Source organism: Melospiza georgiana, chromosome 14 (genome assembly GCF_028018845.1).
Source record: "Melospiza georgiana isolate bMelGeo1 chromosome 14, bMelGeo1.pri, whole genome shotgun sequence".
Lineage (NCBI taxonomy): Eukaryota > Metazoa > Chordata > Aves > Passeriformes > Passerellidae > Melospiza > Melospiza georgiana.
In genome coordinates, this window is record NC_080443.1 from 2,346,085 (window position 1) to 2,368,831 (window position 22,747).

At 43.8% G+C, this 22,747-nt stretch overlaps 1 protein-coding gene across 1 annotated transcript in view; it reads left to right on the top strand.

Moving 5' to 3' along the window:
- The first annotated feature begins 590 nt into the window (after positions 1 to 590).
- Positions 591 to 22,747, top strand: part of GARRE1 (granule associated Rac and RHOG effector 1) — a 61,145-nt gene continuing 38,988 nt past the window's right edge. The window contains exon 1 of the mRNA XM_058033893.1: positions 591 to 659. The gene's annotated coding sequence lies outside the window, so the exon portion shown is untranslated. The remainder of the gene's footprint in view (positions 660 to 22,747) is intronic.

The window sequence follows — 22,747 nt, forward strand, 5'->3', positions numbered from 1 at the left end:
TGTGTAAAACCTGCATTAAGCCTGAGAAATAATATGAAAGCAGTTTAAACTCACATCCTAGACCAGGCCTATTTCTCAACAATTCCTAAAGCTGGTAGCACCATGACAATTATGTCAAAGGGATCTGTTTGGGATGATGTTTGTGCGTTTTACATAATTCCCAAATAAATTGAACACTAGTGCTGAACCCTGCAGTTTGTTCAGCAAGTGACTTTGGACAGAAAAGGAATTCAGAACCTTGCAGGTGCCGCCGCCGATCTCCATCTCCAACAGCTCTCCTGAATCGGGACGCTGCATCTGGCCCCAAAACCACACAGTGGGAACCCTCACAATTTTAAGCTCATATAAAATATTCCCTGGTTAATTCACGCCCTTCTCCCTCTTTGTGCCGCCGGGCCGCCCCTCGGGCTGTTCCCCCGCACCCGGTGCCGGTCCCGGGCTCTCCGCGCCCCGCCCGGACCCCGCGGTGCCGGTACCGGTGCCGTCCGTGCCGCCCCCTCGGCCCCGCTGCCCGCGGCCGGCGCCGCCCGCCGCTCCCGCCGCCCCTTCCCGCTGTCACTCGCGGCTCCGCCCGCCCCTCGCCGGCCCCTCCCCGGCCCCGGCGGAGCCGCCGCCGTTTCCGGAGCGCTCGGCGCGGGCCCCGGGGCTGTCGCGGGCAGGTGAGTGAGCGCCGCGCCGACCCCTCCGAGCCCCGCGGCCCGGCCCGGCCCCGCCCGCCCGCCCGAGCCCGCAGCGCGGCCCGCGGGCCCGGCCGGGCGGGCACCGGGCTGGCAGCGCCCGCGGCACCGGGGGGACGCGGCGCGGAGGGCGGCAGCGCCCGGGGCAGCCCCTGGGCCGCTCGGGAGGCGCCGGTGGGGGCTGGGGCCGGAGGGGAGCCCCGGCCGGGGGGAGGCGAGGCGGCGGTGCCCCGGCGGGGCCGGGCCGGGCCGGCCGCGGTGTCGGGGGCAGCCCGGGGCGGTGTCGGGGGCAGCCCGGGGCGGTGTCGGGGGCTGCGGCCGCCCCCCCGTGACCCGTGTGCGGGCAGCCCGGGCAGCGCGGCGGGGCCGGGACTGCGCCTGCGGGAATTCCTGCGCACCTTCCTGCTCCACGGTGACCCAGGGCGCCCGCCCGGCCCGGCCCCGCCGGCCCCCGGCGCTGGGGCGGCCCCGCCGCGCGGCCTCTCCCGGGCGGCGCCGGCCGGAGCTCCCCGGGCACCGCGGCAGCGGCGCCGCCCAAAGCCCGGCCGGGCTCGGGGCCCCCGCGCCGCTCCGCGCCCCCCGGGCCGGGGCCTGCGGGCAGCGGCGTCCCCGGGCGCTGCAGGGGCTGCGTGCCGATCCTTCACCTGATGCTGTTGCCGAACCTTATGTTGGGTGCCTGTGGTAGCTGCCAGCAGAAGAGGATAACGCATTTTGGGCTGTAGCTTCAAAGTTTACCAATGCTCCCTTGCTTCTGCCTGCTTGAGGGGTTTTATTCGTTTGAGCGTGGAGGAAATGGCAGAGGTATGTATTTGTCGGGTGGATGTCGGCTTAGGAACTTGAAAGCAGTCGGAAGGTCTTATTTGTTTGTTTTATGTGAGGTTATAAACCCTGTCGGAGGTATAAATTGGCCGTTATTATTATCATTACTGATTTTATGGAGGCGCAGATGTCTGGGTGTTGTGACGAGGGCCGTGCCTCAGCGGTGCGTAGCTGCAGTAAACTTGGTGTTACCGGGTGGCTCCTCCGGAGGCACATGCAGCTGGCACGGGCTGGGCTTGCCTCCCAAAATGGCACTGCATCTGGAACTGCCGGCTGCCCTTGGACAGTCTCTCATCTACAGCTGCTGGATTTTCAGGATATTGTTGTGGATGTTTGTGTTTCCTCAGCTCAGTGCTGTGGGCAAATATGTAGTGGTGCTGTTGAGGAACTGTATTTGTTTTGTGTGGGCACAGGCGGCTGAAGAAGCTCCCCTTCCCTCGCCTTTCTGAGGTGTGTGCTGTGTGGCTCCTGGCCGCATGAAGGTTTTGGTGTGCCGCTCATGGGATCAGCAGTGTTGGCCCGTTTTGGTATGTGCACAGGTGCTGTTTGTGTATCATGGGTACCAACATGATTTTGCACTTGGCTCGAGTCTTCTACCGGGCAACGTTTCTACAGAAGATAAAGCTGGACCTTCTGTAAAGAATGGCAAGTTTTCCACGTTCATGACTTGCAGGAGGTTTTTCTTTCTTCCTGTATTTTCTGTTCTTTCCTTCCCAGCAGACCTTTCGAAGTATTTGATGTCTGGTTGAGATGAAGGTGTGTTTTGTGTTCCTGGTGTTGGAGGAGCCAGGCTGGAGCAGCTCACAGCCACTGCTTTCTGTGCCTCTCGTGGTGCTGCTCCCTTGGTTGGTGTAAGGCAGGAATGCTTCTGCTGGCTGCTCCTTCTGCATCAGGGGTTACTCAGGGTGGTTAGGAAACGGGAAACAATGCATATGGAGAATATTTTTCTAGTTGAAAGTCTGTTCTGAGACTCTGAAATTTGGCTAGCAGGTAAATAATCCCTCATAAAATGTAATAAGGCAAATGTCTGCTACCAACATGTAAACATGAAGTCTAGGTTTCTTCTGCTTCTTGGACATCAGCTTGGGTTTGGTCACTGGCATCGTATTTTTCTGAGGGTGTGCTGTCTCCAGCTTGAGATCTTTATTCCCCACTCCTTCCCACTATTTATTATTTTTCAACACTCCCTCTGCCTCAGCGTACAAATGGCGGCCAGCTTTTCTTTGCAGCAAAACAATTGTATTTTTCTGTCCTAAGTAAGCTTTTCTTTGTATCTGACACTGACAGTCATTTTAAGTGCTGCCACTTGCCTTACTCAAAACAGGGTTAATTCAAGAGAAATTGTGCTGCTGCTTTTGTTTTTGTGGTAGTACTGGAATAGGAAAAGACTTGTTCTTGGTACAATGAATGCTGGTACACCAGAAATCCTGCTAATGATAGTGATTAATGGGTGCTGCTCAAAATAGCTATCACTGCTGATATGACTAATTGTGCTGTATGAAAAGAGCTCCTTTATTCCCAGTAATCTCAAGGTGTTCCTAGAGTTCTAGAGAAGTGTCTGATCAGTGCAGACAGGTACCTGCACAGGGAGATGCAGAACCTGCTGGAGTGTGGCAGCTCTCAGAGCTTGCAGCACCAGTCAGGGCTGAGAATGAGCATTTTCTTGTGGTGATTGTAGGTAGATAGAATATTATTACTGGGATTGGGTGTTAGCCAGAGCAACAACCTACGTGTGGCAAACAATGCCAGGGTTTTGTTATTAGCTACAGAAGGGGTTTATGTTGAACATGAAAGATGACATTTCCAGCAGCATGGGTAACCTCATCACAGGCTGCTCTGCTGGGGCTGGCTCTGAGGGCAGCCGGCGCTGCTGCACTTGACAGAACTCTGTGTTGTAATTGCTCTGCTCTTCCTGGAGCTTGGTGATGTGTCTGGATGCCCTTCCCAGGCCTTTGCTGACAAGCTACAGGCAATCCCATGCTTCTGGGCCATGGTGCTTTACAGGTTCTGTTTGGATTTTGTACGTGCTGGAAACTTAGTGGGGACTGTGGATCTAAATCATCGGAGGTCCTGTGTCTTGATACCTGTAAAATCTGAAATTCTGGCTTGGAGGATGAAAAAATGTATTTAAAATTAAGTAGAATATGTTAAAGATGGGTTTCACACTCAAGGAGAAGAAGCTTGAAGTTGTGTTTGTTGCACCTCTGGCTTTGTGTTTCTTCTCTTCTGCTGTTCATGTACCTCAAGACAGTTGTACATTAGGAGCTGTTTAGACATTTGTCCTTTCAGCCATCAAAGAAGCCCTTAAGGTGTGTGTCGAGGAATAGGACACATTCCATTCACAAATTCTGCTTTGCAGGTTTATTGCCAATTTGGTCTGATAGGATTCCAGTCTTGTAATGTTCTGTGGATAAACTGGTTTAGTCCAGTCCTTGAATTTTGTCAAAACGGTGATTAAAACGAGGAGAGAAAAAAAGAATTTTAAAATGGAACTTCAAAATTATAATTTTAGTGGTAATGAGGTGTGTTTCACTTTGAAGAGCTCTAATGTGACTAGACAAATTGTTTTGAGAGCTGTGGTCTTGCAGTGTCAATCTGGTTTTACCCTGCTGTAATTAATGAATTAGTGTGTTGGTTATTTAAGATAAATTTTGGGGAATTGATCTGTGTGATTCTGTTAAGGTCACAAGCTTTGCACGAGGCAAACCAACTTCCAGGGATTCAGGCTGGAGTGCTTTGGAGTAAAAGAAAAAGGAGTGAGTGTGTGTGAAAAAAAGCAGAATAGAAGGTTTAGAAATGCTGTTCAGGCTTTGAAGAATGACAGAAAAGGGCTGAAAAGGGGAATGTAAAGGAGCCCAGGTACAGCTAGGGGAGTCCTGGGATGTCTGTGAGTGCATGGGTGGGTCTGAGGTGGGAGTAGCTGAGGCTCTGTGAGCTTTCAGGCATCCTTCAGAGGCTGTGCAGCACGCCAGGCATTTTCCCAGCTGTGATCCTGCATTCCATCGATGGCAAATTGGCTTCAGGCTGGTGATAACACACGGCAGCTCATCCAGCTCCAGTTGGAAGTGTGGTATTCCAGGACTTGGCTTTGAAGAACCATTTGCACTAAGGAAATAAATATTCTTCCTTCTAAGGAAAGCCCTCATAGGAGAACACGATAGCATTGGCAGATAGAATTTTTGCTGTATTAGCTGAAAAACAAACCAAAAACTTAAAAAAAAAAAAAATTTGCTGTAGGGTTTTACTGTTAGGGTCACACTGACAAAAGAATGCCTTAGGAAACATCTTTACAATGCGTCCCTAAGTTGTGTCCAATTACTGCTTATGTTTTTAGTAACATTTTCTCCCTGAAATATCTGATGAGTATTTTCTGGTTTAGGCTAGCTAGATTTTCATTGTTCCTTCTTTGTGATCTTTTGTTACTGGCTTTCCTAACAGTTTTCTGCTTTTTCAAATGGTTTGGGGTCAGTGGGACTCTGTGGTTTATCAAGCATTATTACAGTGGGGTACTTGTCAGGCATTAACATTTTCTGTTGGCATTTCTGTACAACAGCATTGCAAAAGTTAGATTCTTTGGGAAATTTCAACAGGAGAATTCTTCCACCACCCTGTCGGGCACTCCTCGTGTTGAGCTATTCTATTTTTGTTCTTTCCTGCCACTACCTCTGTGCTGGTTAGAATGCTGTGAGGGAACACGTCAACTGGCTGTTTAATAGCAGTGTTTTAGGTGTGACTCTTGTTTAGTTGTGCTCTCAAAGCTGACATTTAAATGGTACTGTCCAATTATAGAAAATTCCTCGGGCTCTGTGTCGTGTACTCTGCAATCTGGGAGCAGAATAAATCTCCTCAACCTGAACAGCTTCTGAATGTAAGAGGAAGTTTGTTTCCCTCGATAGAAATAATAATTTTGAATTTAGTTTCTTTAATGCTTTATTTTAACACATTTTGGGAACTCTAAAGCAGAGTTGTAGAGGAGAGGGTAGGAGAAGAGCAGGAACAAGGGACTTCCTTTTTTCCATTTCCACAGGCATCTCTAGTGTGATTCATTCATGTGAGGGTTGTCCACCAATGAAATTTATCTCTAATTCTGTCAGTAACTGAGTGTTTTTAGTTTCCCAAGTAGATTACCTGACTGTTGTAACTGGTATTTTTGTGAGTTTCTGGATGGTGTTGGGAATTCCTCTGGATTTACTGAGGTAAAATGAGATTCTTTGTCCACATGATTTGTCTCATACCAGGATATTCAGGGCAATGATACCAGGCATTTTTAATGAAAGTTGAACTTCCAGCTCTTCTGTACATATCACAGACGTTGGCTGTGTACCTGAGAACACTTTGAGTCCAAGCACAAGGACTTCCCTGGAGAAAGATAAAGCAATGAATGTCTGCAGCTCACATTCCAGGAAAATCTGGAGATCTTTCCTAAGAGTCTTAAGTACAAGGTAACATTTTTTGAAGTCCCTTAAAATATTTGTAGCTGGTAATCTCATCCTGAAGAAGCCAGATATTCTTTTTATATGATCATGTAACAAAACTCCTGAAAAGCAGAGAGGGCTGTAGTGCCTAGGAAGGACACACAGAAATACAGCTCTTCTTGAAAGATTCTTCTCATGGCTGCATCCTCCCAGCTGCAGTGACAGCCTGGGGAATCTCAGGGGAAGGAACACAGGGGGTGAATGTAATTCTGTGCCACACTCCAAAAGATTTGAGGAACGTAACCTCTTTCTGGTGCCTATTTCAAAATGTTTCTCAGAATGCTGTTTGCAAATCTTGCACCAGATGGTTTTGTATCATGTGGAAGGAGGAAGGATGCAAGGAGGAAGAGGGTACCTAAAAATGCTATTCTTCCTGTTCTGTGTGTTCTTCTTCAGGGCAACTTCAGTGTAGGATGAGTTTGTAATCTGCAAATACTCAGTTTGTCAAATGCAGGTAAAAATGAAGGAGGTGTTCATCATTTTGTGTTTGTAAAAAATGGAAAGATGCTGAGCAGAGAAGATTCTTGGTGAGAGGGAAGAGTAGCAATGCTGCTTGTGGTCTGCAGCTCTTGGTCCGAGCAGGAGTCAAGGCCAGGTGGTGTGGAATAGCATTAACTCAAACTGTGTGAGGACATTGTTCCAGAATCCTGCCTCATCAGTGCATGTTTCTGAGCTGCAGAATAAACTTTATTTAGCCTCTTACCAAACACATAGTTAGATATTTATCTGTGGTTTTTCGGCTGAGCAACACAACTTGCAAATATTTAAATAATAAGGCAATAAGATCAACCCTTTCTGCTATATGAGATAAGCATTTGCAAGCAAGTGATGCAATCAAAAACTTTAATATGATGATGAAAAATAGATCTCCTCCTAAATATGCATGTATTCTTTAGGAAAAACGAAAGGCTTTAATTTACTAAATAAACAGAATGAAGAAACTTGGTAATGATCAGAATTTTGTTTTACTGAGTTCAGTTGTGAGTGGTGCAGATGAAACATCCCTTTCTGCATCCCTTACATACAGAGAGCAAACTGGGCATCCTTCAGTAACTCAGAGTGCAGTACAAATAAATTGTCCTTTCACCTGTGTGAATAGGTGCACATCTTCTGATAGAAACAAGGTGGAGGCTTTGGTAGTGTTACACTTGTTCTGGCTTTTTTCAAAGAGAAGTTGCTGAAGTTTATGTATAGAAGAGCAGAGTAGGTCAACCAAAAATTAAATTTCCTAAAGTAATGCAAGTGTATTTGGACTTGTAGTTCTGTGGCTTATTTTTGTTTCATGCTGATAAAAATTGTATGGAGTCCTGGAAAGAAATGTCAGTTTTTAGAACCAAACCCTGAAAAACAAAGCATGTTATAGGAACATGCTTGGCTCTACATTAAAATGTTGGAGAAGTCCTTACTCAAAGGAGTCTTTCTGTCTGTCTTGTATTGCTTTCAGAAGGAGAATGAAAACATTTTTTTTGAGCAATCCTATTAGATCTCATAATAAACTTCTTTGTGTAAACATTGCAATAATTTCCAGGGCAACAGATTGTGGTGTTGAATTCAGCACTTTGACCTCATTCCAGGCCCAAAGAGGAGCAAACCTTGTAAAGTTTTAGGCAGGTATTACAAAATAACTTTGGTAATTAGCAAATTTTATGTAAAACTTGGCTATGAATTTAACACAGACTTGTTCATACCTCCTTCTTAGCAAAGATATTCTGCAGATCCAGATTATCAACGCTAATTTAAATGCAGTCTTTCACATGAATGGCTATTTCAGTTTGAAGACCAAATGCTGGGTTGTGTGACAGTGTAAGCTCTGGTTTGGCAGTCTCTGGTCAAGTGCACTTAGAGCTTTTTCCATGTGGCAAAGTGGTACATCTGACCTGTGCTATTTTGAAGTCAATCTGTTGCTTGCTTTAGTGGTTAGAAAAGTTCCTTGACTGGTTAAGTGAATCCGTTGCTCTGCAGATGTTTCTGGATATGAAATCTGTTGAAAACCACTAATGATACATTTTTTGTTTTTGTATAGGAATGTTACATTTTTGTGGTGATGAATTGGTATGATAGATTAAATCTGTCGTTGACACACAAGATTTAGGGAAATGTTTTTTGGGTAAAGTGCATTTTCTCCCTTTGAAGAGGCAGCAGGGAAAGAGACTGTTTGGGTTTTTTTTTTCAAATCTTAGATTCTGGAATGGTTGGGTTGTAGGAGGTTTGACTGGGGTTGTCTGATACAGACAGACAAATGAATAACAGACCACGCTTTGCTCTGTACTTGTGTTTCTGCTGAACATGGGGTAGCAGATGAGAGCTCTTGTGTGTGCCCTCCTTTTCCACATTTCAGTGATCAATCAGCAGGTGCCTGGCAGATGCCAGGAGCTCTCTCAGCTGGGTGCTGTGTGTTTGGTCACCTTTCTGAGGGCTGTTCTTGGCCAGGTGTGTTAGGTGAACACCATGGTGGGAATTGCTCAGGCTAGCAGGGGACAGGGCTGAGGAGCTCCTCTGCCTTTAAAGATGCAGGAAATAAATTTAATTTGCTTTTTTAATTTGCTCTTAAACAGCTGCACAGTTTCTTGTTTGTGCAGTGCATTGAGGGGGGCGTTGTGACAATTTGCAGTGATTTTTACACTAAGCTTCTGAGGACATGTCTGTAGGTTGGCATGTTGCTGTTCTTCAGGTTCCTCTGTCCTTAACCCTCTTGTTCACGATTCCCATGCATTTAGGGGGATTACTGATGGAAATGTCTGTCTGTCTATTGATGGAAATGTCTGCCTTCTCCTGTGTTTCAGCATCTTCTGCTGTGTTTCACCTGAAAGGCCTTCATGGCCCTTGACTTTGTGCAGTGTGAGAGATGAAGAAGACTGCTGCTGGTTTTATATGACTTGGCTTTATATGACATTTGGCTTAATGTTGTGATTTGTTCTTTTTCCTGAGACATTCACATTTTTATGGGGCTTTTTTTTAGCTTCACATTGCAGCCAGTGGGTGCTTTTCTCTGATGTCATGTGTTGTTACTGGTATTTTAAGTCACATTCTGAAACAGGAGAAAATGACATATTTCAGTCAGCTGCTTTCTGCTAAAAGGTTGTATCTGTATTTTGTTCTGAAATTGTTGTAGGACAGATGAAGCAGTTTCTTTCCAAAAATTCTTGTGCTCTCAGGGAGGCAATATATTGTGTCTTCTTTGCATATGCTGCTTGATATATTCTGGTCTGGAGCAAGAGTTCTCTCTGCTGTGTTGATTGTATTTTGCTGCACATGAAATGAAAGACCAACAAAAACAGGTCTAATATAGTTAACTAAATTTTCTACACTACATAATAATGTTCCTTTTCCTTTTGACTTAAAGCTTTGTAAGTGATCCAGTCCTCATAATCACGAGTGTTCCCAGGAAGGTGTGCTGTGTTTTGATTCAGATGTTCAGTGTGTTGAAGAATAAATTATAATATGAATGCAGGGCATCTTGCATATTGCATCTATGCTAAATATTTTTCTCTAAAATGAATTCTAATGTGAGCAAAGTTAAACTGGTATAATTTGGAGCAGTAGACTTTAGGCAAAATTGGAAGTAGCTGTGTGTGAATATTGATTATTGTGCTCGGTAGCATGTGAAAAACCTCATCGTGCCTCAAAGCACTGTTGCCTTAGTGGACTTAAAATCCTTTATTTAGCTGTTGCTAAGGATTTGTGTTGAGGATTTTTAGAATTTCTTCTTTTACATCACACCACTGGCCTAAGTGCTGTAGCTCAGTGGCTTTCCCTGGCCTTACACTGCCACAGGCAGGTAGTGCTTTGGCCAAAGGATGGTGGGTTTCTGTCTGACACAGTCCAAACCTTGTGATCTCAGAGGATCCACTTCATATATTCTGAAAAAAAGCAGGGAATGGGAATTGCAGCTGCAGAATAGCCCTCAGAGGAGGGAAACACCTGACAAATTGACTTCCATCTATCAGTGTGTGTCCTCAGGTGTGAGATGCCTTTGTCTTCACTGCTGGGTGTTCCAGCACGGCAGGTCAGCTGTTGTGCCCCTCTCTGGTAAGAACCACCATTTACAGCACAAATACTTCAAAAGTGATGCTTTGTAGGTGATGTGAAGGGAAGAACTGGTTTTTGTTTTCTCTGGTGAAATGACTTTTTTCCTAAAACTGCTGCTCCATGTTCTTCCGTATGGAAGATGCTGCCTCACCCTGGGCTGGTGGTGAGCTGAAGGTTGTGTGCCAGGTACTTGTGGCTTACTTGCACTTACACTGCAGTGCCTCTCCTTTTTTTTGTTTTCTTTTCTTTGTTCAAAATGTTGGGTTTTGTTAAATAGGAGAAAGCTGTAGTAAGAACCACAGCAAAGCAGTTACTTATAGTCATGAACTCAATAAGTAATTGAGAGAGACTATTCAATGGAATCCTTTAGAACTACAAATATTAGGTTAAAAACCCATATGAATAACAAGCTTAAATCTGTCACTTTTCCCAAAAGCATGTGATATGACAAGGGAGAATGGTCTTTGCTGAGTGGGGGGTAGATTTAGATTAAATATTAGGAGGAAATGATGCCCTGTGGGGTGCTGAGGCCCTGGCACAGGGTGCCCAGAGAAGTTGTGGCTGCCCCAGCTCTGGAAGTGTCCAAGGCCAGGTTGGATGTGCCCTTGGAATAACCAAGGATAACTGGGAGAGTGGAAGGTGTCCTAGCCATGGCAGGGGTGGGATGAGATGGGCTTTAAGGTTCTTCCAACCCAAAACATTCTGTGAATCCAGGATAAGTCAGGTATTTACAACATTGGTGTATGGTAAAAACGTCCGTGCCACAAGATGTTTTCATTGATGCTTTTTATTGAGTAGTATCTTCAAGGTGCTTACTAGTAGAGGTTGCTTAATTTAACATTGAAATAGTTTTTATTAGCAGTAAATAAGTGTTAGTTTGGACTAATAAAAATCCATTGTTGTGACCAAAGTGTGGACAAAGAAATGACCCCTAAACAGAGTGTATGCTTCAACTTCAGAGACAAAGAAATGCCAGCATAATCACCTGAAAAATATGAAAAGCAGTCCACAGAATAATTTCTGTTTCAGACAGAGAATAAAACATTAGCTCTAAGAGGAGCTAAGGTTCCATTTTACAAGTGACTCTGCTGTTTAAAGTGATTTTCTGATAGGCATGCAGCAACTCAGAAACCAGCAGGATGCCTCACTAATAGCATTTGAGAGCCCTAAAATATAGCCTCATCTGAATTTTGAATATTGTTATATTGATATGCTGTAAAAAAAACCCCATCAGTTTCATTGCCAGGCACAGAATCATCTCCATTTTTTATGCTGCTGAATCCAGTCACTGTCCTTTCCCCCCGTGCTTATTTTTGTTCTTACTTTTAGTTTTACTTCTTTTTTTCCTGCTTTAAACTTTAATTGCCATATAAAACTCTCCTGATTGTATGTGTTACATAGTGAGGATTGGAATGTTAGCTGAAAGATGGGGAGAGGAATCTGCCATGCTGAAAATGCAAAAGATTTCCTGTTATTGTTACTGAGTTTGGTGCGAGTTAGCGTCCCTGGGGCAGCTCAAGCACTGCCCAAACTCTCCTTGCTTCAGGGAAATGCACAAGTGGTAGCAGAGGATAAAACCCTTCAGTGTATATCCAACAATACTGATTGTGGTTAGTCCCAGTTCTGTCTTTAGAACACATTGTTCCTAATAAAATAAATGCACAAAGTGGTATGGCCTGCTCCAGCTGCGCAGTGTTACTGGATGCTTTGAAGGAAGGTAATTATCTGATTTATTTCTAGACTTGAAATTTTGAGAAAATGTCTCATTGAAATTCGACTCCCTCAGTGGGCAGAGCAGGAATTGTGCAGTGTGCACGTAGCAGGCATTGTTAGGTACATGCAGGAAATCCATATTTTGTATTGCTGTGGGTAAAACCAGATCTATAAATACCTCAGTGTGTAGTAAGGATGCTTGTCTGATGCTGTGGGGTTTAACTGGCTGGAGTTAATCTGAAAATAGGGAAAAGAAATTGCCAATGGACCCGTGTTGTTGAATTGGAAGTCAAAAAGCAGAATATGTTTTTAGTGTTCAGAATTTGCAGGAAACTCCAAACTTCAAGTTGTGAATAGAAATGGAGAAAATAAATGTGGCATCCCTATAGTGTTCCCTGAGAGGTTTCTACAGATACATATTGTGGGCTTATGTAGAATATAACTGTAATCGCCTAACAGAATAATTCTAAAAGCAGAGCAAATCCTTACAGAGCTGTAGAAGGAAGGAGTATTGGTGCAGTTGGAACACAGCTCCCTATATTTTCCTATCTAGCACTGTGGGGAGCAGGAGTGGATGGAAATCCTCCTGCAGGAGCATTTGCTGCTTTGTTTGGTTGTGCTGCAGCCATTGGCACTTTCTGCTGCCATCACTAATTCAGGGGCACAGGACACACAGGTTCAGGGTTTTATCAGAGCCTGCCTGATGGGGAAAATGTGGAAGAAGGGGCATTATCATTAAATAGAGAATGTAATAGAGAACTGCAGTGGAAGTTGGAGCCTTAGATATCAAGGTCCAGCAGCAGGGCTCTTCCCAACCACCTCATTGTTCCCTGGGCTCTGTTACTTTGCTGCTTATCTTAAAGCAGATGCAAGGAGAAATTTTTTCCTAAATAATCATTTCACTTCCCTTCTCCAGAGCCATTGTGAAAGTTGTTGTTTCCGTACTATTGATTATGAAGAGCATGGACATTGAGTTTTGTCCAGAGTGAGCTGTGTGAGTGCTGTGTGATGGTTCCACTGGGGCTGGAGGGATTTGGAAGCAATAATTGTGTGGGAAGGTCTTAGCTGAGGTCTGTGTTCATGTAGAAGATTCTTGGCTGAGATCTGTGTTCAGATAGAAGATTTTAGCTGAGGTCTGTGTTCAGGTGGAAGATTTTTAGCTGAGGTCTGTGTTCAGATGGAAGATTCTTAGCTGACATCTGTGTTCAGATGGAAGATTCTTAGCTGACATCTGTGTTCAGATAGAAGATTCTTAGCTGAGATCTGTGTTCAGATAGAAGATTTTAGCTGAGGTCTGTGTTCAGGTGGAAGATTCTTAGCTGAGGTCTGTGTTCAGATGGAAGATTCTTAGCTGAGGTCTATGTTCAGATAGAAGATTTTAGCTGAGGTCTGTGTTCAGGTAGAAGATTCTTAGCTGAGGTCTGTGTTCAGATAGAAGATTTTTAGCTGAGGTCTGTGTTCAGATAGAAGATTCTTAGCTGAGGTCTGTGTTCAGATAGAAGATTCTTAGCTGAGGTCTGTGTTCAGATAGAAGATTCTTAGCTGAGGTCTGTGTTCAGATAGAAGATTCTTAGCTGAGGTCTGTGTTCAGATAGAAGATTTTAGCTGAGGTCTGTGTTCAGATGGAAGGTTCCTGCTGTGGTTCCTGGGGTGGATCTGCAGTGCCCTCCCTGGCAGGGAGCTGTGTGAGCTCAGCCAGGTGTGCCAGGAGTTTGTGGCAGGTAGAGTCACAAGGCACAGTGTCCAATTAACTGTTTATTAGATCACATTGGTGTCCTTGTAGATCATACTTGCTAGTTGAAATGGAGTTGTTAAATTAATTTTTAAGCATTATTTTAATGTCTGTTGTTCAGTGTCAAAGAAAGGCATCAGGCACTGGGTGCTCCGTGTCCCTGTCACCCTGCCCCAGCATGACAGCAGTGATGGCAGCACTGCCCCCAGCACCTGCTGGTGCTCCAAGTCAAAGGCTGATTTTTCAAAAAGGAGTTCTCAGGTTTTCTTTCAGAAATTAAAAAAGAATTGCTAAATTTTCAGTGAGTTTCAAAGCTTTTCATGAGCTCATTAGTAATTTGAGTGTTTCCTCTAAAGGACTGTGTGTTGGAAGGGTTGTTTTGACTCAGTTGAATGTGCATTGCATGCTTTATTGGAAATGAAGGCACAGATCAGCATGCAGCTCCAGCCTGCAGCAGTGACTGTGCTCCAGGAGCCCTTGCCCTGTGAAGTAATGATTTGTAAATGGTGTCACGTATGGATTCACTCTGCTACAACTTAGGTTTCATTCTTTATGACTAATGAAGAATATTCTTAGCATAACTAAAACCACCTATGCTGTGTTCCCACAAGTTTGTGAAAGATGGGAGTGGAAACAGTGCTGAAAAATTAAAGACTTTACTGCTGTCCTCTGTGAAGACTTAGAATTGCTTCACTACCTTTCATAGTAAAGGCAGAGACTGTGGGAAAATTAACTTATGTTTACATTGACAAGCAATATTATATTAGTTCTTTAAATGATGCATTTTATAACTCTGGTGTCCATAAAATGCTTAATTAATTTAGTGTTTTGAAGTAGCTGGGTTTTGGACAGTGCTTGTTGTGATACTCTTTTTCCATTTGACTAACAGTATCCTTTTGAAAACATATTTTCACATATTTTCCTAGTGGCATGATAAATTTTTGTGGTTGTCATTCATTGACATGAGAATCTCAGTGAGGTTTTTTCAAGATGCTTTGAGTCCTTATTTTGAGGTGTGGTAGAGAAGTTTTCAAATGTTGACCCTGAAGACTCAATGAAGTTGCCATTCAAAATATGGGTTTATAACATCATGATTTTGCTGAGGCATGAGGCAGTCCTGACTTGTATTTCTTCATGTTGACAGTGTAATTTTATTCATCTTTTTTAAAGAAAGAAAGTATTGTTATCCCCCAGGAATTACCTAGGAATGAATCTCAGGGCTGCTCCTGTCATTGGTAACTTTTGTTTTATGGTACCCAGTGGTGGATAAATGTGTTAATGAGGTGACTCTTGACTTCACAGTTTCTCTGTTGCTTTTCAGTCCATTCCAAAACCCAGCTCTGCTACCTTAAGAAGTTCTCACACTTGATTTTTTCTAGTCTGGTATGTGTTCACTTATCTCCTTCTATTCTTAATTGCTGGAGGCAGTCCTCCCACTTACACTGTTGGATTTGTGTGGAGCTGGTAAGAAATTCAAATGATGCCCTGCTGAGAATAGGATGGAAGCTGAAGGAGTGGGAGAGAGAAGTAGAACAAACTGATGGTATTTACTAGAACTGCCTGTGCAAAATGGTGTGAAACAACCCATATTGATTGTCAAGCACATTGATAGGGTATATATGTAAAAAAATTAACATATCGTGTCATAACACTTAATGTCATGGTTCAAGGATCATTCCTCTTTCTTAATTTTGCTTCTGTGGTCAAGCTGTCCTGTAACTGTTCATGTCTGAAATACAATTTGGAAAGTCATTTTGTGAAGTACTAGTGGCAATTTCTTTGCTGTTAGCATCCTGGGCTGGCTGATTCTCTGATTAATCAAATCATATGAGTATAGTTGGCTTTGTTCTGAAAAACTTGGTGTGTTTTGGGGTGTGGGTCCATGGGAATTCCCTTTTTCCCTCAGTGTCAGTGAAGGTGATCCCTAAGGGGCAGGGAGCAGGATGGGTGAGCACAGCCCTGGCTCAGCTCCCCTCACTCCTGAGGTGATTCCTGGGCTGAAATCCTCATTTTGGGGTGGGCAGAGCCATGCTCAGCCTGGCTGGTGCTAACCCAGCTCCCCTCACTCCTGAGGTGATTCCTGGGCTGAAATCTTCATTTTGGGGTGGGCAGAGCCGTGGGCAGAGCCGTGCTCAGTGTGGCTGGTGCTAACCCAGCTCCCCTCACTCCTGAGGTGATTCCTGGGCTGAAATCTTCATTTTGGGGTGGGCAGAGCTGTGCTCAGCCTGGCTGGTGCTAACCCAGCTCCCTTCACTCCTGGGGTGATTCCTGGGGCTGAAATCTTCATTTTGGGGTGGGCAGAGCCGTGCTCATTGTGGCTGGTGCTAACCCAGCTCCCCTCACTCCTGGGGTGATTCCTGGGGCTGAAATCTTCATTTTGGGGTGGGCAGAGCCGTGCTCAGTGTGGCTGCTGCAAACCCAGCCCTGCTTGTACCTCTTGGCACTCCTGGCCATGTCAGGCTGCAACCTCCAGCCTTGGGATGTGTCCTGGAAACTTCTTGTTTTTCAGCACTTCAGAGACAGAGGAACCTTTTTCATTCCTCTGGGAGCTGTGGTGTGTCAAAGTGCTTTTGTGGGAGAATTTGTTCATGGAAAAACATTTGCCCTAGCAGCTCTACAAATGGGTATAATGGGTAAAAATAGGAAAGAGGGTTATAGATTGTGGTCATTAATTAAAAGTGGAGGTCTTGATCACTGCCGTTGTGGCCTAGATGGGTGCCTGGTCCAGTAGGGCACTTTTAATTGGCTTTGTTTAGCAGAAGGTACAGAATCAATGACAAACAAACATATTTTGTCATTGCAAAAACCCAAACCAGTTAAGGCAAAGTTCTCATAAATAGATGGTGTGAGATGAGATTTTGTAACAAACCCCTGTAATTTGTAGGACTTTAACCTAATGTCCATAGATAGTCTCTCAAGTATGAATAATTGCTGGCAGTTAATGCTCTGCATTGCAAACTGCCCTGAAGTGCAGATCTGTTGTATTTTAAGGTCTTTAGATAAACCTTCCAACAAATTAAGCTGTTTCTGTGCAGTGGAGTACTGACAGTCGTGTTTAATATCTTTACCAGAGAAAGCTTTAAACCTATATTGTATAAATACATTGTTTCTAATGCTCTTAAAAGCAATGTTAAATTGTCCTCAACAAGAAACATATGGCCATAAATTCTGACATACTCCATGCTCTGTCCTGACTGTCGGGAGCAGAGTGTGCAATGTGGAGGATATTTAATTTAAAAAATTGGGATAAGGGTCGTGAATTGTACGCTAGAAATAGAAAATAAGATTAGAGGTTATGTTTCAGGCATGGAGCTGTCTCTGGGGGGGGAACAGAACAAGGTTACTTCAAGGTTTGGAGCCTGGCTGGGGGATGGGAGAAGGGAGGAAATCCAGCAGTGGCTAAAAATGGTGCCTGGGGGAGTTTGTAGTAATGCACACAATAGGAGTTGCCAGGCTGAGAATTGCCCTGATGCTGAGCCTTGTGCATTGTAGCCTTCTCCTTGCTGGTGCCAGATTAGTCATGGGCAGTGCTTGGTACCAGAGGGGGGGTCCTGGCAGCAGCACAGACAGTCCTGGTGCTGGAAAGGTCACTTTCTCTAAACCTGATATGGGGAAATGTGTTTGGAAGGTGCCTGGCCAAATCCATGGTGGATGCATCAGCTGGTATTGAGACATTGCTTAAATGTATTTGGCATCTTTGCAGTGTCTCGTGGCTGGCAGAACTTCCCTGTGTCGCTGTTGGGGCAGCAGAAAAGCCCTTTGTCAACAAAAGCTGCTGGGAAGGAGTGTCAGCATGGCTTGAGTCACCTAAACTGCATTTAACTGAAGCTTAGTCTTTCATGTTGCTAATAAATGTTAAGTATAATTGACACATCAGAAGATGCCACTTAAAATTTTAACTGTTTCTGTCCTGTCTTAGTTTGTGAACAAATCCAGCTCTTTTAAGGAGTGTGGAGAGGTCTCCTAGCATGTATTTGATTAGAAGTGGGCTTGGGATCTCCCATTGGGTGTGTGCCACTGGTGGGACCTGGTGCTTCAGGGGCAACACACCTGAGGTTTCAGAAACATCTAACAAATAATCAAAGTTTAAGTCTCCAGGTTTGCCTCTGGATGTTGTATTTCTACTGCATAGATCAGTCCCATTGTGTTAATTTGTTTTATGGATTAAGACATTACATTTGTTTCTCTTTCAAAATGCATTATACCAGCATAAATATCCCATTGTATCCTCTGCTGCACAAAAGAGTTCTTGCACAACCCAGTGCAGAAATATTTGGCACATAACCTGGTGACAAATCATGCCCATGATTGAGGGCTTAGTTGTTTATATAAAACTCTCAGTACTTTTAATTTCAGGACGTGCTAAAGTGGTGTGACTGTGTTTTATAAGTTGTAGATTAGGATTGATAAATATTTAACTACTGATGATTTTATTGGGAAAGATTTGAGAGTTCTTTGGTGAATAATTTTCAACCTAAGAACAAGGCAGTTTTTTTTACGGCAAAAATCCCATTCCATCAGTATTTCTGTGCAATCAGTGTGACTGCTGAGTGCCTTTCCCTGCTGTATAGTTACTGCAGAGCTCAGAGCTGGCAGGGAGGAGAGTGCCAGCAGAATTCTGTGTATGCATTTGTTAGCAAAGAGCTCTTGGGGGAAGTTATTTATACTCTTTGGTAGCATCTACCCCAGATTTATTTTCCAAACGTGTAAATTTGTTTGTATTGAAAAAAATTAACTTTGTTTTTAAGAATGTTAACTCTGGTTTGAATTGTTAAAATATTAAAATACTTGCTTTTCTTAATAAAAGGAAAATAATCAAGCTAGTTTTCATTGGAAAAGCAGATAAAATGTAAACCCCAGGAAACAATTGCTTTTGAAGAGAGAAATTTCTTACAGCTTTCTCTGTGTAAGGGGTGGATGGAGGGGACCCAGGGCTGCTGCAGAGTTCCTCATGTGCAGCTTTTTGATGCTGACCCGTGGCTTATTTTGGCATTTGCGTTGTGTGGATGAAAGGCAACAAATGATGGAGAGACTGAAATAGCAGGTGGGCTTACCCATGGAGGGCACTGGAATGTGGGTCTGAGCATGGGAGCTGCTGCTGTGTGCCCAGAGTGTGCCCGAGCCGGTGCTGGCAGCACCTGCAGAGCCTTGAGCAGCTCCCAGGAGCTCCCGGCTCCTTCTCACTGTGTGCTGTGTAAAGCAGAGCAGCCAGAGAAGCACCGAGCCCTGGGTGGTCTCCGAGGGGGAGATGTTGCAGGTGGCAATTTTGGGCTCTGTCTTTTCCTTTGGATTTGTATTAGAGAGTTATAAACTGGAAGGGTGCTATATTTGATCTTATAATTAATCCTATTTTGGCCCCAGCTATGCAAGATGAGTTAGGGCTATTTTAAAAATCTCATCTATATTTAATTAAGCTTTAAAAATTCTGGCCTTAATGAGGAGGTGAATTCTGTGCCCAGGACACACAAGCAGCTTTTTTGATCAGAAAAAATGAGGAAAGGTTATGAAGTATGCATGCTACTGCTTCTACTTTGCTAATCTTTATGATCTCAAATTACTTGTCACCACTGTTCCTTCATCAGCTACAGAGATTAGCTCTACATATGATAATATATTACAAACCCTAGATTTGTTAGAAATAAAGCATTTTGACAGTTCCAAAAGTCTCCTGTTACAGAAGTCTAGTTCAAGAATGATTTTTAGAATTAAAGTGAAACTACTCAGCTACTGCTATTTATGGAATTGCTATTTACAGTGCTATTATGCTTTTCTAGTATTATGTACACACTAGTGTTTGGTTTTGTTATGGGGAGGGAGGCTGTAATTCACACTGGATTGCTCTGGTTTATTCATATCCTGTGACAGTGAATCAGATACTGCTGGCTATATACAGACTGAATTGCCAGCCAGCTTTGGGCCCAAATATGGTAAACATAATTATGTTCATTTGCTGTAAAAATACATTCTCCTTAGTTTAACATTTTCATGATTACAGTTTTCTGGTAATTCCATAATTTTCAGCATGAGAGGGATATGAAAGGCGTAATCATCATGTCTCTCTCTTCAGTGGAGAAGATAGTTTGTTTTCCTGGGCAGAACTCCAGCTGTTCAGTGATGAATTTACTGCTGCTCAAATACAGTGAGCCCATGAAGCATTTGGAAAGGCTGTTCCTGGGACAGGAGCTGTGCTCTGGAGACAGAATCTCTGTGTGCACAAACAGCAAAACCCCGTGGCTGCAACTGTCCTGTGGCACTGAGGGGATGTGCTGATGTCAGATTTCTGATATGGACTCCTGTTCATATTTTTGGAAATGAAATTAATATCATTTCAGAATACTTATCCTTCTCAAGTAGGAGACTTTCAATGAATGAGTTGGGAGAGCATTAAGATAAAGTTCCTACTCTGTACTGAAGGGAATAAATATTGGTAAATATTGGATTAGGTTTTAATTTCAGTCACAAAGGAGTGTTTATGGTAATAGTTATTAAATGAGAAAGAGGATAGTTTCCTCATGGTAGATAGTACATGCTGGTGTGCCATTTCATTTATACAAGGGGGTTAGGATGAGTACATTTAATGCAGCTAAGAAAGTGCATTTGCAGGGTTTTTTCATTGCTTTGATGTAGTCTGGTATTGAGAATGTTGTAGATGAATTCTGTGGCAAGTGTTGAGAATTCAGGAGCAGCACAGTAATTTGGGTGAGGAAAGATTGTTGGTGTTGAGTTACTCCAAATGTTTTGAAAGCTTTCATCATCCTTGCTGCAAACAGGCAGAAAAAAATCACATACAGGCTTTACAGGATTTGCTGTACATAATCTGTCTCATGTTTCTAGTGCTCAGAACTTCCTTCTTCATAGAAGAGCTTTAAATGTGTGGATGAGCTATAATTTTCTCTGCCTTGAAATACTACTTTTACCCAACACCACTAAATTGAAATGCCTACTGAAGTGACTCTGAGTTTGGCTTTTTAAAGTTGTATAGCATCACAAACTCTTAAAGCAGTTTGGCTTAGGGATGTTTGTTTCAGTGGGAAAATTCAAAGGTGTGTGTGCTGGGAAGTGCAAGTCCTGGGGCATTTCTGAAATGTGGGATCTGTGTTTGCAGGAGCAGCAGCAGGGCTGCAAGGCTGAGAGGGAGCAGCTGTGCTGGATGAGGAAATGTTTCTGTTTGCAGAGGAGTTGTAAACAGTGTGTCCTTGTGGCACTTGTGTTCATGCCTTCCGTGGGTGCTGGGGGTGGAGAGAGTGACAGAGTAAAAGTGGCTGATTCAGGCTCCGAAATGGATCCACCTCAGCCTCCTTTATTTTATCCCTTGGAAGTTATAAATGGATTTGTAGGGAAAGGCAAGAGCAGGGTGGATTTGTGGGCAACGCTGATTTAAAACTGTCCTCAACAGCTTGCTGGGTTTCCTGAGCCTGTGGTCAGGCTGTTCAGTAAAACAAGTGACCCCCTCTGGCAGGGAGGGTGATGAGGCACCAGAACTGCACACTAAATTGGAAATGTGGGTAAACCATGGATTTATGCAGCGGCATAAGTGTGTGTCTGGCTCTTCCAACAAGGCTGTTCCCTTCCAGGTCTGTTCTTCTGACTCTGCCATTCAGCATCAGGCTGATGTTCAGCAAAGCCAGTCAGCTGTAGCACTGAGATCACCTTCCTCAGTGGTAATGATCAGACCAGAGCCCATCACTTTGTGTGTGAAGTTTGGATTATTTTTCCATGGATGAATTGATAAATTTATCCCAAATTAATCTAGTGTCTTTAGTCCCTTAGTCCTGTGTGTGTATATATATATATAAATGTGTTAGAGTGTGCAGTATGTCATGCCTGAATAGTGTAATATTGACCTGGGTTCTTATTCCCACTGGTCTTTCCAAGTCTTGTTTAAGGTGTGATTTGTTCAGGACAATGAAAGCTTCCTCAGAAGAACCCAGCTGTTGAAGATGTGTTGAAGAATGATTTTTATTTATTTCTCTGTGTGCTTGGTCAAAGAGTGGGAATTATTTCCATTTTTCTGGGTGTGGAAGCTTTTTCTGCAGTGTTTGAGTCCATGGACAAATCCTTTTAAGCTGATGAGAATAAAGCTCTACGTGGAGCCTTCTGCCTGGTTTCTTGATCTGCACTGACTCAGCAGGAACTAAGCTCTTCAAAGGGATTTCCTAAACCTCTTTAACGAATTTTAGTAGAAATTTCTAGCATGGATCTTAAAATGTGTATTGAAAACATCTCTTCCCAGTTACTGAAAACAAAATATGACCTTTGCTTGTGCTGGAAAGCTGCAATTGATGGCGAAACAAGGAGTTTAACTTTTACCTGACTGTGTGGGAGACACCACTGACTGGACCTGGAACTAAACATGTGCCTAAGTTCATTACTGAAGTGAGCCCAGAGGTTTAAGATGTCTGCTGTAACCTAATGAAAATGTAGGATGGTTTAGTGTTGGACTTTCTTTTACTGTTTTTTATTGTATTGTGTTCACCCCCCCGATGTGAAACCTGGTTTTCTGCATAAACTTGGAAAATGGTGATTTTTGGAGTTTTCAGTACGCAACTGAGAAACAATTAAATTTGTTTTCTTAATGCTTGTTTTTTCAGTGAAGTTTTAAAAAGCAAGCACCATCATAGATTCTGTGTTTACATTTCAATTTTTGAATACAGTAATCAGGAGTGACAGGATGAAGAAGAATTGTGGGTGGCTTCTGCTTAGAAGGATTTCAAGTGTGGATGTGATGGGGGTGGGAGTGCAAAGACAGACTTGGGAATTGTCTCAGGTTGGCCATAACTGCACCAATGTGCATTAGCCTGACCAGGTAATATTCCTGTTCCACATATTATAATGGAATATTTCTCTAGCTCACCCTTTCCTTTCTGACTTCCCTTCAGCAGGAAGGGAATCTGTGGCCTAAAAAGATCATTTACAGGAAGATGTTAATTTAATCTCAGGATTTTCTAGACATTGTCAGCTGTCCCTGGGTTGAAATCCTTCCTGCAGTTTTGCCCCTGTTTGGATGGGCAGTTTATTTGTTTATTTCCCTGTGGATGGCTGTCCATGGGCACAGGTGTCTCCTCCTGGGCAGTCCTGTAGAATTCTGCAGGTGAGCTGTTCTGGGAGGCAGAGCTGTGCCTTTTCTGCTGAAATTTGTGCTCCTCGTGCTTGTTCTCAGTCTGGTCCCACGAGGTTTTCCAGCCCTGCTGGGGGCGTGTGGTGGTGAGTGCGCCCTGTTGGGAGATGGAGTCTCCCCTGGCTGACAGCCACGTGTGGGAATTTCTCTTGCTGTGTGCAGGGGCTTTGTTGGGCTGTATCCC